Source organism: Sphaeramia orbicularis, chromosome 8 (genome assembly GCF_902148855.1).
Source record: "Sphaeramia orbicularis chromosome 8, fSphaOr1.1, whole genome shotgun sequence".
Classification (NCBI taxonomy): Eukaryota; Metazoa; Chordata; class Actinopteri; order Kurtiformes; family Apogonidae; genus Sphaeramia; species Sphaeramia orbicularis.
The window spans coordinates 26,844,886-26,858,671 of NC_043964.1; the positions used below are offsets into that span (position 1 = coordinate 26,844,886).

General features: G+C 35.8%; 1 protein-coding gene across 1 annotated transcript in view; it reads right to left on the reverse strand.

The window, feature by feature from the left end:
• Nucleotides 1-13,786, reverse strand: part of tmem104 (transmembrane protein 104) — an 84,560-nt gene that overhangs the window by 42,721 nt on the left and 28,053 nt on the right. The window lies entirely within an intron of this gene.

The following is a 13,786-nucleotide window of genomic DNA, read 5'->3' on the forward strand; positions in this document are numbered from 1 at the left end:
AGTACATATTCTGTGTTTTTGTGTAACAGGTTAAAACATCAGTGCATATCCTGTGTTTTCATGTAATGGGTTAAAACATCAGTATATATCCTGTGCTTTTGTGTAACGGGTTAAAACATCAGTACATATCCTGTGTTTTTGTGTAACAGGTTAAAACATCAGTGCATATCCTGTGTTTTCATGTCATGGGTTAAAACATCAGTATATATCCTGTGTTTTTGTGTAACGGGGTAAAACACTGCATTAAGAGCCACTCGACACCTCCTCAGAGAGTGAGAACCAAGGTCAGTGAAACTCCTTGTGGAATAAATCTTCATCTGTCAGTTAATTAATCAATCAGCTCTATCGAGGGAAGTGGCAGGGTGGGTCATTTCTGAAATCTCTGGGGACGAGCCACAACTTTGCTGTACTTCAAATTAACTCTATTTCGATACATGAGGCTGCGTACGGCTTAATAGACACAATGTAATTGAAACATCTGCATGAAGATAAGCTGTGAACAATGCAGCGTAAGCATAAATCGCCTCTGAGCTCATATGCAGCATTGATTTTCCATCACTTTACACATACTGGGAGAAAAATAAATGAGCCATTGGCTGTCCAGCAGGGTAAAGGACACCCACAGCTGCTTGGTGTGAGGCAAATTCAGAAAGAAAACTTAGCAAGGGGACACGCAAGGACAGAGAGGTTTAATTGAGGTCTGAGTCACTGCTGGAGCAGAACAAAGACCCAACTGTTGCCTAATCTTTTCAATCAGCGCTGTGCAAAAGGCCAGGATCAACACTTAGAGCTTGGTTATGCAACAGCCTCACACCGAAGAAACCAACAAACATGGAGATTCGGGATCAAAAACATCCACTCAGACACCGGACGGGAGAATCAATCAACACTCAGACCAGACACAAAGGCCCAATCCCAATTCACCACTTGGCACTACCCCTTGAAACGGAGTTGCAAGGGGTAGGGTTGAAATATTCCCCTACGAAATGGGACAACCCTTCAAGACCTGTTATGTCATCAGCAGTCATCGATGCTGCTATAAACAGATGCAACAACTTTGTTGGTGAAAGTATTCACTATGCCGTCAGCAGCTGTAGTGTAGTCCTGAAAAATCTGTTTTGAGGGCCAAACAGCCCTCCCCCCCAGGGACAGCCCTACCTCTTCATGTGAATGTGCAAAAAGGAGGGATAGGGGTAAGGGGGAGGGCCAAGGGGTGATTTGGGATTGAGCTAAAGAGCTGATCTCCTGAGGAGTTTGGAGGCAACAGAGCTCCCAGTGAAGATACGAGGAGTCGATACTGAGCACATCACAGATCTGACCCTGTGAAACACATTTTGGTATGAGTAATTAGTCTGTGAAGTCAGAACTAACAATGTTATGAAGCAACCAAACTATGATACAATTTATTGTCTGGATAAACCAAAAGAATCTGACAAAATAACTTAGATTTTAAGAGGGTAACTAGTGATCTGTAACTTAATGAATGTCCTTTACCTTCCCATTGGCAGTATGGACATAGGTCAGGGGTCAGAGGTCAAGGGTCAGTATATCAGCAACAACGCTGCCTCAGTGTACAGTAGCTGTAAAAAGTTTTCAGAAACCCTTAAAATTTGACACAAATCTCAAACATCATCATGAAATATTTGCAGAAAAATCTTTTTTGTGTTACAAAAGGTGTGGTTGCATCAGACAAACACAAACAAAAGCAAATGATATTTTCAAATTTATTGTTAACATGAAAAAATAACCGAACTAAACTGTTGCCAATTTCAACAGGTCATGTCCGGGATGTGTTTCATTATCTGCTGAAACATCCAGTTTTGACCTTGATGGAACATCAACTACCGGTGTATTCACCCTACAAACAGACCCACAAGGTGGAGGTGGTACCACCGTATCACAAGTACCACACCTTCAAATGACTCATTAAAACCTCTACTCTGATCCATCTTATTCATCTGTGCAGTAAAACTCCAGTGAAAATAATTGACAACGAATCACTGAGCATCATCATTGCACTACATGAGATAAAAAAAAGGAGGGAGCACATCTCCGGTATAGAAACAGATATTGGTTATTAGACTCTGAAGATGTCTTTTATTTTATCTTTTTTTTTTTTTTTTTAATATTTGATCTTGTTTTTCCATTTTAAGGAAAACTAATCCTAGTTTTGGTCTATACTTTCACACACTTTCATTTTGGTTGAAACGCAGCTAAGTCTGGATCTTAAATCTAGGGTAATTGTTCTCCGTTCCTACTGTATATTCTATACATCTCTAGTACGAGATAGTCCTCGTTTTCTCCCAGGATTAGGATTAGAATGTAATCCCCATTTTATATCTGGTGGTGAAATTTAGTAAAAGTTAATCTGTTCTTAAGGGAGTCATATTTGCTAAACCCACTTTTATTAGTCTTTGGTACATTTATTTGTGTATTTGGACCCTAATAGTTCATAAAGTTTGAATTTGAACTCTCCAGGTGCTGCAAAGCTATCTTTATATTCATTTTGGCAAAAATGGAGTGGATTTCTACAACCCGTTTTAATTCCTGCTTAATTTTTCTGTAACTAGTTACGTCACGACATTTGTACATATAAGATCAAAACTTCCAAAGAACATTTCTCAGAGTACGCCATAATTGTTCGTCAGCAGCAGCGGTTGTAGTAAAAACTGAAAATACATCCAAACTTTGAGCCGACTACCAAAAATGTTCAGTTGTTGGTTGAATGGGACAGAGCAGCACAGCCAACAACCTGGGGGGTGGGGCATGAAGTGGCTCATTTGCATTTAAAGAGCCAGCGCTCAAAACGACCTTTCTGGTGTCATTACTCTGAAATAGGGTTGAAGATAGACCTGTGGAGTTGAATTAATGAAGAATTCAGACCCAAACATAGCATTTACAGTTTATGTAGACCACAGGGAAATGTTTTAAAATACATAATTCTATTTATAAAAAGCAAAATATCACTCCTTTAAAGCTAATGCAGAAACTGAAATAACGATCTTTAATGTTATTCCAGAAAACCTGCCTGTACTGGATCAACACATGTGTTCACCTGGAACTCTATGATCTTTAATAGAACCTGTTTTTCTGTTCACAATGAAAATGAAGTCTTCTGCAGTGATAAGTTTTATTTTGATCCAAACTTGTCTGAATCCTGACACGTTCTTTGACGCCTCAGTCGGGTTTAGAAATCCGAGTCCTTTATTGTATGTCATCGCCTTCAGGAAAGGGTTACGTCTGTTCTGAAGGGTTTAGTCTGTTCTGAAGAGTTCATTCTAGAGGCAGGGAAGCACAGTAGCTCTTTGTAAGATCTTAAGGCTCTGTCAGACTGTGCGATTTCACCAGCCTTACAAGTGTTCTGTGCAACATGGATGTAATAAGAGGAAGTACAACGCCGGCTGATTCTCAGGCTCCAACACAAGTCAAACTACAATGAACTATAGTGTTAACAATGAAGCTAAAATGAGGACTGTGCTGTTACAAAAGCAATATTTATGTACACAGAAAAACAAGTCCAATGTCCAGTTTGCAAAACAACCAAACATTAAAATAGAATTTTTAGCCTTCTCTAGCTTTTTCAAGAAGATAAAGGTTGTAGGAGCTTCACACTGAGACAAACTAAAATACTGATATTAATCTTATGCCATATTAGTGTTGTAATGTGCTACAGCAATAAATCTAAACTGTGATCTCTGACTTCACATTCATACATTACACATTTTAAATTCTCCCAGAGCCCACAATTTTTCAGCATTTTCACTATTTGTCTGCGCCTACTCAGATTCAGCACTTCATAAACAAACTTAAATCCAACTCCACAAATTTATGATCAGATCAGAAGTTAAAAACACTTGTGATTTATAAACTAACTTCTCCTCCTACAGTAGTTGTTTGGGCATCCTTTCACTGCTGTCCACAGTTAATATTTAGAGTAATGAACAAGAAAACAAACATGAGTCACCGGTAAAGTCACTGAACTTTGGGTCTTAGTAAAGAGCCAAGTAAGATCACAAAATGAGAAGATGCAGAAGTAGACTTATTTAGACAGAGAATAAGGTCAAGAGTCGGAAATTTGTCCCATGCTGATTTAGAACCAGTGTTTTTTTTAGTCTTTAACATGCTCTCATATTTTATCTGGAATAGAACAAAATAATATAATATGTATTCAGCTTTAAGAGTATTTTTTCCAACATCTCAGGTTTGCTTATGCCAATATTTTCACATTTTACATTGATTTACTTCATTTTCTAGCTGCAAAATTATTATCTGCAACATTCATTTAATAAACTATGAATAAGTTTTATTAAACAGAAGTGAAATTTCTGTGGAAAAAAAAATTGTCACCATCATCCTCATGTAGAGTCAGCTAAACAGCCTCGGGCTTTATAAAAACACATCACTTTGGACTGTAGGAGATTATCAGGAGCTTTTTCACTGTTTTTTTTTTTTTTACCTTTTATGCAAGAACACATTAATCCAGGAAATAATCTGCACAACTGAATGAAAACCATTGTTAGCTGCAGCTGAGCTCACTAATGAGAGGAGGAAAAATATACATTAATGTAGTGTGTAGGATAAATGTAGTGCTCTGATACGTCATGTTATGGGATGTGATATAAAAACAGTAGTAGAAAAAAAAAAAAACACTCGAAAGCAGCAGAGGTTTTGTTGAAATAATAGTTAAATCCTGTTTCCGCAGGCTGAGTGTAAATGTCAGGGCTGATCCTCAGTCAATGTGACGGACACTCGATGCAAAAACACGCCTGAGGTGTTGGACTAAAAGAAAACACACTAAATCCAATCACAGCCTCGGGCAACATGAAGCCGGAACAGGAGCAGGTCTAATAAACACCGGCCTGTTGACGTCGACAGGAAATATACTGAAAACACACAAGTACACGGCAGAACCTGGAGAACATTTTACAACTTCAGAGACACTAGTGTAAAGACAGGTTTTTATGAAAGAGAACTAATTTTGCTTATCAATGTGAAGTTTTATAACAAAATGAAACAAAACTCATTTTCTAACTTTTATTGAAGAGAAAAAAACTGTAATCTCCTTAAGTGGTCATGTGCTATGTTTTTTTATCGTATAATATTTTATCTATTTTATCATATTATCTGCAGGTTTTCATGTCAGCTTTTACTGTGGTTCTTAGTACTTCAGTGAAAAGAAACACTATTTATCTCAGATATTTTCTCTACATTGTCAGAAAATATTATCTTTAGATACATTTATTTTCATACTCTTGCTTGAATATTTATGATGCTAAATTAAGAAACCATGTGTGATGGTAACAAAGATTCTGTTATCCATCATTTCAGTGTTAAGAAGAGGTGGTGCTACGACTTAGGAAGGTCCTGCAGCTTAAAATGTAGTTTTGTACATTTATTTAATGGTTGTACATATATTGATATTCTAAACTCTGACCAGTAGGGGGCAGTCTGGTACCAGAACACACTTAGGACCAAAACCACCAACAAATCAACTTCATGTATCCACAGACTGCATCAGTCACTGAATAGAGAATAAAGCTCATTATTTCCACACATCTGTATTATGGTATGATCAAGTTTTCTTCTTGTCAAAATAACAGTGTCCTATAATCTTCATGTGGAGCATCAGCTGATAGTTTACATTATAGCTCTGTTAGCTTAACTCTGTTTTTAGACAGAAAACAGCTACAGTAAAACCACTAATCGCTTTCATTTTCTGTACAGTTTATGTTGTCAATAGCTGAACTAAAGATCTGTTTGGAATCCAACAAACAAGGTCAGAATTGTCAGTTTAGTCTGAACCATGGATCAACAAATGGTAAATTAGCAGAGATAATAACATCCCATAACTTTATACCTTCATAAGCCTCAAAATCAAACCCATCCATGTGAGGAAACGCTGCCATTGCAGCATCAAACTCCATTCTTTTCATTTAGAGCCGTGTCCAATGGAGAAAAAAAAAACAGCTTCTACTTTTATCACTTCTTTTGTTTGACTCTGACTGCTGTTTCTTTCTGGTTCTCATCTTCAACTTGAACTTGGCTGGTACATTGACTAAATACTCCCCCTAGTGGTCACATAAATGCCCAGGCCATCAATGAAAATAAATTCACTTCATATCTCTAAAATCCAATACACTGGCATTTTTGGCAGAAGTTCATACATTTTTATTCAAAACACTTCGATGAGAATTTAAGGTAATTTTTTAGTACTTGAAAATGGAATTATTACATACAGCCACTTCAACTGACAAAAAATATGGTATTTGAATGCAGTGTTATTCCCTATACACTCAGATTTACTACCTATGATTATTTTAAAATTCATCATTGTGAGTTGGATGTTAAAGCTGCGTGGCCTTCATAAACACTGGGTTTTATTTATTTGTGAAGCTTTTCCTGCCTCTTTACCTTCTAACATTAATATTATTATTATTATTATTATTATTATTATTATTATTATTATTATTATTATTATTATTAAGGGCCTGCATTATTATGTTTAATAGAAACCGTTTATCAAACACTCACATGATTGGATTACGCTGTCGACTGTTTTTAGTGATCAACTGCAACCAGGACGTGCAGAATAATCTACAGCGTGACATTTTACCCTTAATGAAGTCCAGTTTCATATGACAGGAAAGTCATAAATGGCAAATATAAAACACGAAGCAATGAGATATGAGGGTATTACGACAGAGAGGGAATAAAATAAGAAGGTATTATGATTAAAAAAGCGCAACAGTGATTCTAAAATAAAAGCGTTAGCCGTTAACCACACACTGGATCTGACTTGGGGTCATTTAAATATTTCATTCCATCCTGTTTCACTTCCAGCTGTTCTTGTTTAAGCTGATTCACTTGCTTGAATTTTTAATGGTTTTAATTATTCCTAAGGTTTTAGTATTTTACCAATTAGTCTTTTTTATTTTTATTTTCTACCATCATTGTTTATCTAAGCCTCTAAGTTCTTTCCTGTGTCTCCTGAGGACTTTTTGTCTATTATGAAACGGCCTCAACTTCAGAGTATTTTTAACTTAGAATAAAGTGATAATGATTTTTTCCCGCCTTTTCAGTAACCACAAACTGAGGAATATCACATCAGTCACACCTGCTATTTATAATTTACACCTCTGCAGTCTGATAGTGGAGTGAAATTAATTACTCAGACATTTTCCTTCATTCTACTGGTCTTTTATTTTTTATTCATTACTTTTATTGCTGAAACTGGAGAAAAAAATGACGTTCTTGAATTCTCTGATGTTCATAAACCAAATTCTAAATACTATGAGTCAGAATAAAGAGAATAGACAGTTAAAAATGACCAATGGGACTTGTTTGTAGAATTTGTGCTGTGACTAACAGATATAAAGTTTGATAACTGCAGGAGAGAAAAGCCTCTGAACAACACCTCAGCGCTCCTCACCCACACAGGGATTAAAACTGCTCACAAATACAACATAATCAGGCTGCTCTTTAATCTCTCCTCATTTTCTAAACTCTAAAACTGTTATGACTGCAGTAATGCCTCCACTGGATGCAAAAAAACAGCTCTGGTATTACAGCAGTTACACTCCACACAATGCAACACAACACATTTACTAGAAAAAAATGAATTAAACATGCAGAAGTTAGATTTATTTTGTTTAGAAATCCTCAGTGTAACAGGTTTGCAATGTGTTACCTCTTCTATAATGATGACTAGGGTTCAAAGGATGTTTATTTCATTGTTGCAGACATTCAAAAAAACATTTGCGAAGATTTATTTATTAGCAGAATTGTGTTTCCAACTTCATTTTTGCACTTTTATCAGTAGTTTTTAGTCAACCCAATCAGGAAGTGGACACACAGGTTAACCAATCGGTTCATTTGCCCATATAAGGAGTAAAGGAATCATTTTATCACTTGTGCAGAGAGGAGATGTTCACAATATTCAGTTCATTTCAGTGTTAAATCTTCTAAACCTTTAAACTGCAATTCCTCATATGATGGTGAAACCTTTATTTAATCCTCAAACAAACTGCTCACCCACTAATCCTATCCATACATCTAAGTAATAGATGTAAAATGACATTTATTTTATGGGTATTTTAATACCCAATTAACCCTCAAAAACCCAAACAGCCACTGACAACCAAAAGTGTCTACAGATGTAAAATGTTTAACCACTAATCCTATCAATCCATGTAAATAATTGGTGTAAAATGTAGTTTGACATCTTTTCATGGTCATCAGATATGAGCCATTTGGATTTTCAGAGGCTCCGAAGTGAACGTGGAAATACCATCATTTTCTACAACAGTGGTGTCAAACTCATTTTATGTCAGGGGCCACATTCAGCTAAATTCGATCTGAAGTGGGCCAAACCAGTGAAATATTAACATAATAATATATAAATAATGTCAACTCCAAACTTTTCTTTATGTTTTAGAGTGAAAAAAGTTAATTTACATTATGAAAAGGTTTACATCTACAAAGTAACCTTTCAAAAGATGTGAATAACATGAACAAACTGAAAAAAATAAGTGTAATTTTAACAATATTCTGCCTCAGTTTATCATTTACACATGTACATTATAACATACAGATCACAGTGGATCTACAAATACACAAAACATTTGATAACAGGCAGAATGTTGTTAAAATTGTACTTAATTCTCTTAAGACATTTCAGGTTATTTAAATTTTTTTGCAAAATTATACTTTGTTTTAGTGTAAATACATGAAAATATTTACATTTACAAAGAGAAATATTTGGAGTTGTCAATATTTATATGTTATTATGATGGTATTTTACTGGTCTGACCCACTGAGATTGAATTGGTCTGGATGTGGAACCTGACCTAAAAGGATTGTTAATATATTAATGTAATTTTGCATTTCACAAATTCATCCCTAGGGCCGGACTGGACCGTTTGGGGGGCCGGATTTGGCCTCCGGGCCGCATGTTTGACACCTGTGTTCTACAACATTGATTCACCAGTAAAACTCATGGAACAGGATCAGTTACAGTGGATGGAGACACTTGGTTTATGTTCAGTTAATGATAGATTTTGCTGAAAGTGTTTTTCCTCAGTTTTCTCTGATGTAATTGCCTTTGAATTTTCTCTGAGATTTTATGAACATCTACATGATTGGTGAATTAAACATAGGAAAATAACTGATTTCTGCTGAAAAATGCAAAATGCAAATGACAACGTTACAATAAATCATGTAGGAAAGAAAGGTTAAATGTAGAGAAATATTCATTTGGGATTACACCAAGGAGAGTAAGAGCAAGCAAACAAAAATGGGTTTTCCCGTGTTATTAGATTAGTAATTTAATCACAAGGTCAACCAGGCAGTGGTGAAGCCTGTTCAGGGGTTACAACTCAGGCTGGTTTTGTTCTGTGCATTTTTCTCAATTTTCTGAAAGGAAAACCTTGAATTAAGTCAATATATTGCTCAAAAGTTGCACTAAATATTAACTGTGACAGATCAGTTTGTCACAACATGATGCTTATTTGAAGGTGCATTAAAGAAATGTAACGTTTTCTGCCTTAAAACAAACTTCGGTGAAGAAAATATAACTGTCTAGTCTTTGGAAACGAATGCTTTAAAATTTGCAAAGTAGAGACAAAAGCTGTGTTTTTCTTAAAGATCTTCATCTAACAGTTTAGAGGATGGCCGACCTCTGCAAAACTTGTGTATTCCTGCCAGACCAGTGTAAAACTGGACAGAGGGGCACCTTGTCCTTCAGCTGGGTTCCGCTAACCCTGAGAATACAAAGGAGTCCAGGTGGAGCGCTCTGTCCACCGAGTGAAACACCAGCGCAGACAGAAACGGTCAATTATTTAGACTCATCATTGAAGCTGTGAGCGGTGTCTTCAGGCCCCTGACCCTCTGAAGACCAAGACAAAGACTGGACCGAGGACTCGGAGACACCGCTGGAAGCCAGCAGCACCTGAATGTTTCATCACAGCTCAGTGGTCTTTGAGTTATTTAAGGAGAGGATGAAAACTGGATAAAATCTACAACTACACACAGAAAGCGGAACACAGAGCTATGACTAAACGCAGGTAGAATCAATATCAGCTGAAGGTGAACATGTAAAGGATGACAATATCAGCACTGAAATGAAGACGTTTCACTACAGAAGTAAAAATATCCTCAGTCTCTTGTTGAACTTGAGCTCATGGGGTTTAAAAAGTCAAAAAATATTTGTAGTTTAAGACAATGGAACAGGAGGATTTTGTACCGTATGTGAATCTATTTAAGTTTACATGTCACTTTACACAAAACTGTAGTCAAGCAAGGACATTTTTTTTTTTAATATACAGTGCATAACATGAAATACTTCATAAATAAAACATATTAAAACCTCCAAATGGAGCTTTAAATAGAAAGAAACTTAATCAACAGATGAGTCAGCTAGTGCAGATACTGTTGCCAATGCTAATGATTATTGTTGAGAAGAAAAAACACACTTTTTTATTGCAATCTGTAAAGAAACTACTTCGAGTCTCATGTTTACGTCAGAGATAACACATATAAAAACCCCAAATCATCTGGGGTTTGAGCTTCTCAAATATGAGGATTCCTAGACTTTTTTGTTTTATATTATTGCAAAATAAAGACATTTAACTTTTGACTGCCACACTGTTACCTTAGCAAGTTTATTTACCATTTTCCAGTTCATTTCTGACTGAACAATTACAGTCAGGTCCATTTTTTATGTGTCTAATTAATGGAGAACAGGACAATGTCAAAAGATGTACTAATTTTAGTTTTTTTATATTTGTAAAATTAATTTATGTGTTTTTTTAAATACTCTAAATACAGAAGGTTTTAACAAAAAAGTCAACAAAATCTATTAATTAGTAGGAGTCCTTAATTTTACAAAGTCAGTGGGAGAAATTGAGTTTAAAGATGGTAATCTGTAAATGCTGATCACATTGTTGTTTAAAACATTTAAAGTTTTATGATAATTTGTATAAAAAAAACACTGTGACTCTTCCACATTCATTTCCCTGAGCATCATGATTAAAGTAAAATTAAACTCCAGGTGTAAATGCATCAGGAGTTTGTTAACGCACCGACAGAGGCTAATCCAAAGGGAACTAAAGGTATGTGAGGGGGGAAGATTATGTGGTGCTGGGGTGGAGGGGGTTCATTCTGTTAAAATATAAGAGAAGAGATGAGGAGAGAGAGAAGGAGGCTGAGAAATTATACAGGAGGAGATCAGCACATCTATCACTGTCTCTGTGCAGAGTTAAACCCCGGGTGGAAATCACAGAGTTCGAATCACTCAAGACTTCAAGGTCACTTCCTCTGGGGGTCAGGGGAGGTTTGGGTAAAAGGGGGGGTGGGTTTGGTCCTGAGGGAACAGAGAGTGACAGGAAGGGAGCTGATGTTTGGCACATCGGTCATGCAGAAGTAAAAACATCTGCAGAAGGTGTATTTTTATGTACTGTTTTATGCTCAGATCAGTCCATATCGAAATTATCTTGATAAAATGTCAAACCATTATTTCTTTTAAACTTAAAGGTTATTTTTTTCCCTGAGTGAAAAAAAGACAAGGATTTCTTGCTTTAAATTATTCAGTAGAGGAAGAAATGGCCCTGATTTGATAATTTACAGTATATCTATAGTCGGGATGTAACGATAGGAAAATTTCATATCACGGTTATTGTGACCAAAATTATCACAGTTATCATTATTATCGCACTATTGTTGAAATTGTGCTCAAAACGTTCAAAAAGTACTTATACACACACTGAAATAATTTAACCAACTTGTATTTAAAAAAAATAACAAAACAAATTAAATAATGGGTACAATGTACCTTCTGTTGGCAGAAACATTCAAATATCAACCCTTAGTGGTCTGAGACTATTTTGTCTGTTTTTCAGTCCTTTTGATTTTGTCTTTATATACTATATAAACAAATGTTTACTATACCCATGTTTGGGATCTGTTTTTTCAGCACAACTTCATCTATCTCATCTGCCTATTATTTTTTAACTTTAACCTACTATAAAGACATAAAAGGTCAGAAAAAAAAAAAAAAAAAAATCCTATTTGAAAAATGTATATAATTTATTGTATAAATTACACAAAGATGCTTAACAAACCTTTTCAAAGACTTTAAAAGTGAATATTGGTTCCAAATATTAGGTACAGAAAATCAAAATTGTAATAAATTAAAACTATACTCAAATATTTGACATAAAAGCAGATCTTTACATAGGGTTTTTCCCTTAAAAGTGCGGTAATCAAACTCGGTTATCATGATAATTAGAATTTAAACGGTAATACTAACCATCTGCAATTTTACCGCGGTTTATCGTTATACCGGTAATCATTACATCCCTAATCTATAGCTATCAAAATTAAATCAACAGGGCCTGGCTGAAGATGTAAAACTGAAATGGTGGTTATTTGTGGCTTCAAACTCCTCTTTGCGGACAGAACATGACAAAACACTTCAGAACATTTCGCAAATCTAGAAACAGAATAAAACATTATGATTTACAGAAACACAATGAAACATGCATAAAGACATAAATGTAAAAGATGCAATGACTGAAACATTGGAAGAGGCACAAACATGGAGACACAAACACATTTGTCGTTGTGAGTTTGTGCTTTGTCTGTGCACACACTTGTTTTTACACCATTCAATCAAAAATGAAGAAAATGAAATGAGCTCCCATTCAGCCACATAAACAATAGCAAAGAACGATGATGAGAACATGTCACAGTACTTGAAGAACATCTCTGAAGTGTGTGTCTAACATTGTAAAAACATCAGAGTTTATGTTCATCTGCTTCTACCTTCTACCAGCGTATACAAGGCTTAAAAACTATGCTAGTGAGGGGTTATTGTTCCAAAGCATGAGGGAAATGAAAACTAACCATGAAACTAACCACACAAATTTCATTTCACAATTTTACACCAATGTGCACTAAATCAGACCTTGAACCAGCAGCTTCTGAAATCACTAAAACAGAACCAGACCCTGAACCAGCAAAAACTTAAACTATGAAAGAATAACCAGACCCTGAACCAGCAGAAACTGAAACCATGAAAGAATAACCAGACCCTGAAACAGCAGAAACTGAAAACACGAAAGCAGAACCAGACCCTGAACCAGCGGAATCTAAAACCATGAATGAAGAACCAGAGCCTGAACAAGGAGAATCTGACACCACTAATGCAGAACCAGATCCTGAACCAGCAGAAACTGACATCACTAAAGAACCAGACCCCCAACCAGCAGAAACTGAAATCACATAAGTAGAACCAGACCCTGAACCAACTGAATCTAAAACCATGAATGAAGAACCAGACCCTGAACCAGCAGCCTCTGAAACCACTAAAGCAGAACCAGACCCTGAACCAACAGAAACTGAAACCATGAAAGAAGAACCAGACCCTGAACAAATTGAACCTGAATACATGAGAGTTGACGCTACAACAGAAAACTCAGTGAGATCAGCCAAACAGAAATCTTTCACTACTTACTGTCAGTATCTGATGTGTAGTTTTACAGTAACCTAAGCTGCTCCTCAACAGTAGCATTATCTTTTGAAAAATTGTTAATGTTCTTGACAGATCTGACATCAGATAATCAGCAAATGACGGTGTTTTTCTTAAATACAATGAACGAATTTACACGCACACTAATACTCTGATCCTTATCTGATTTCTGGAGTTATCAGATTATTCACGTGATCATGAAAACAGCATAATCTGATATACTTTATCAATAATAACAACAGTAAACTGATTGGGAGATAT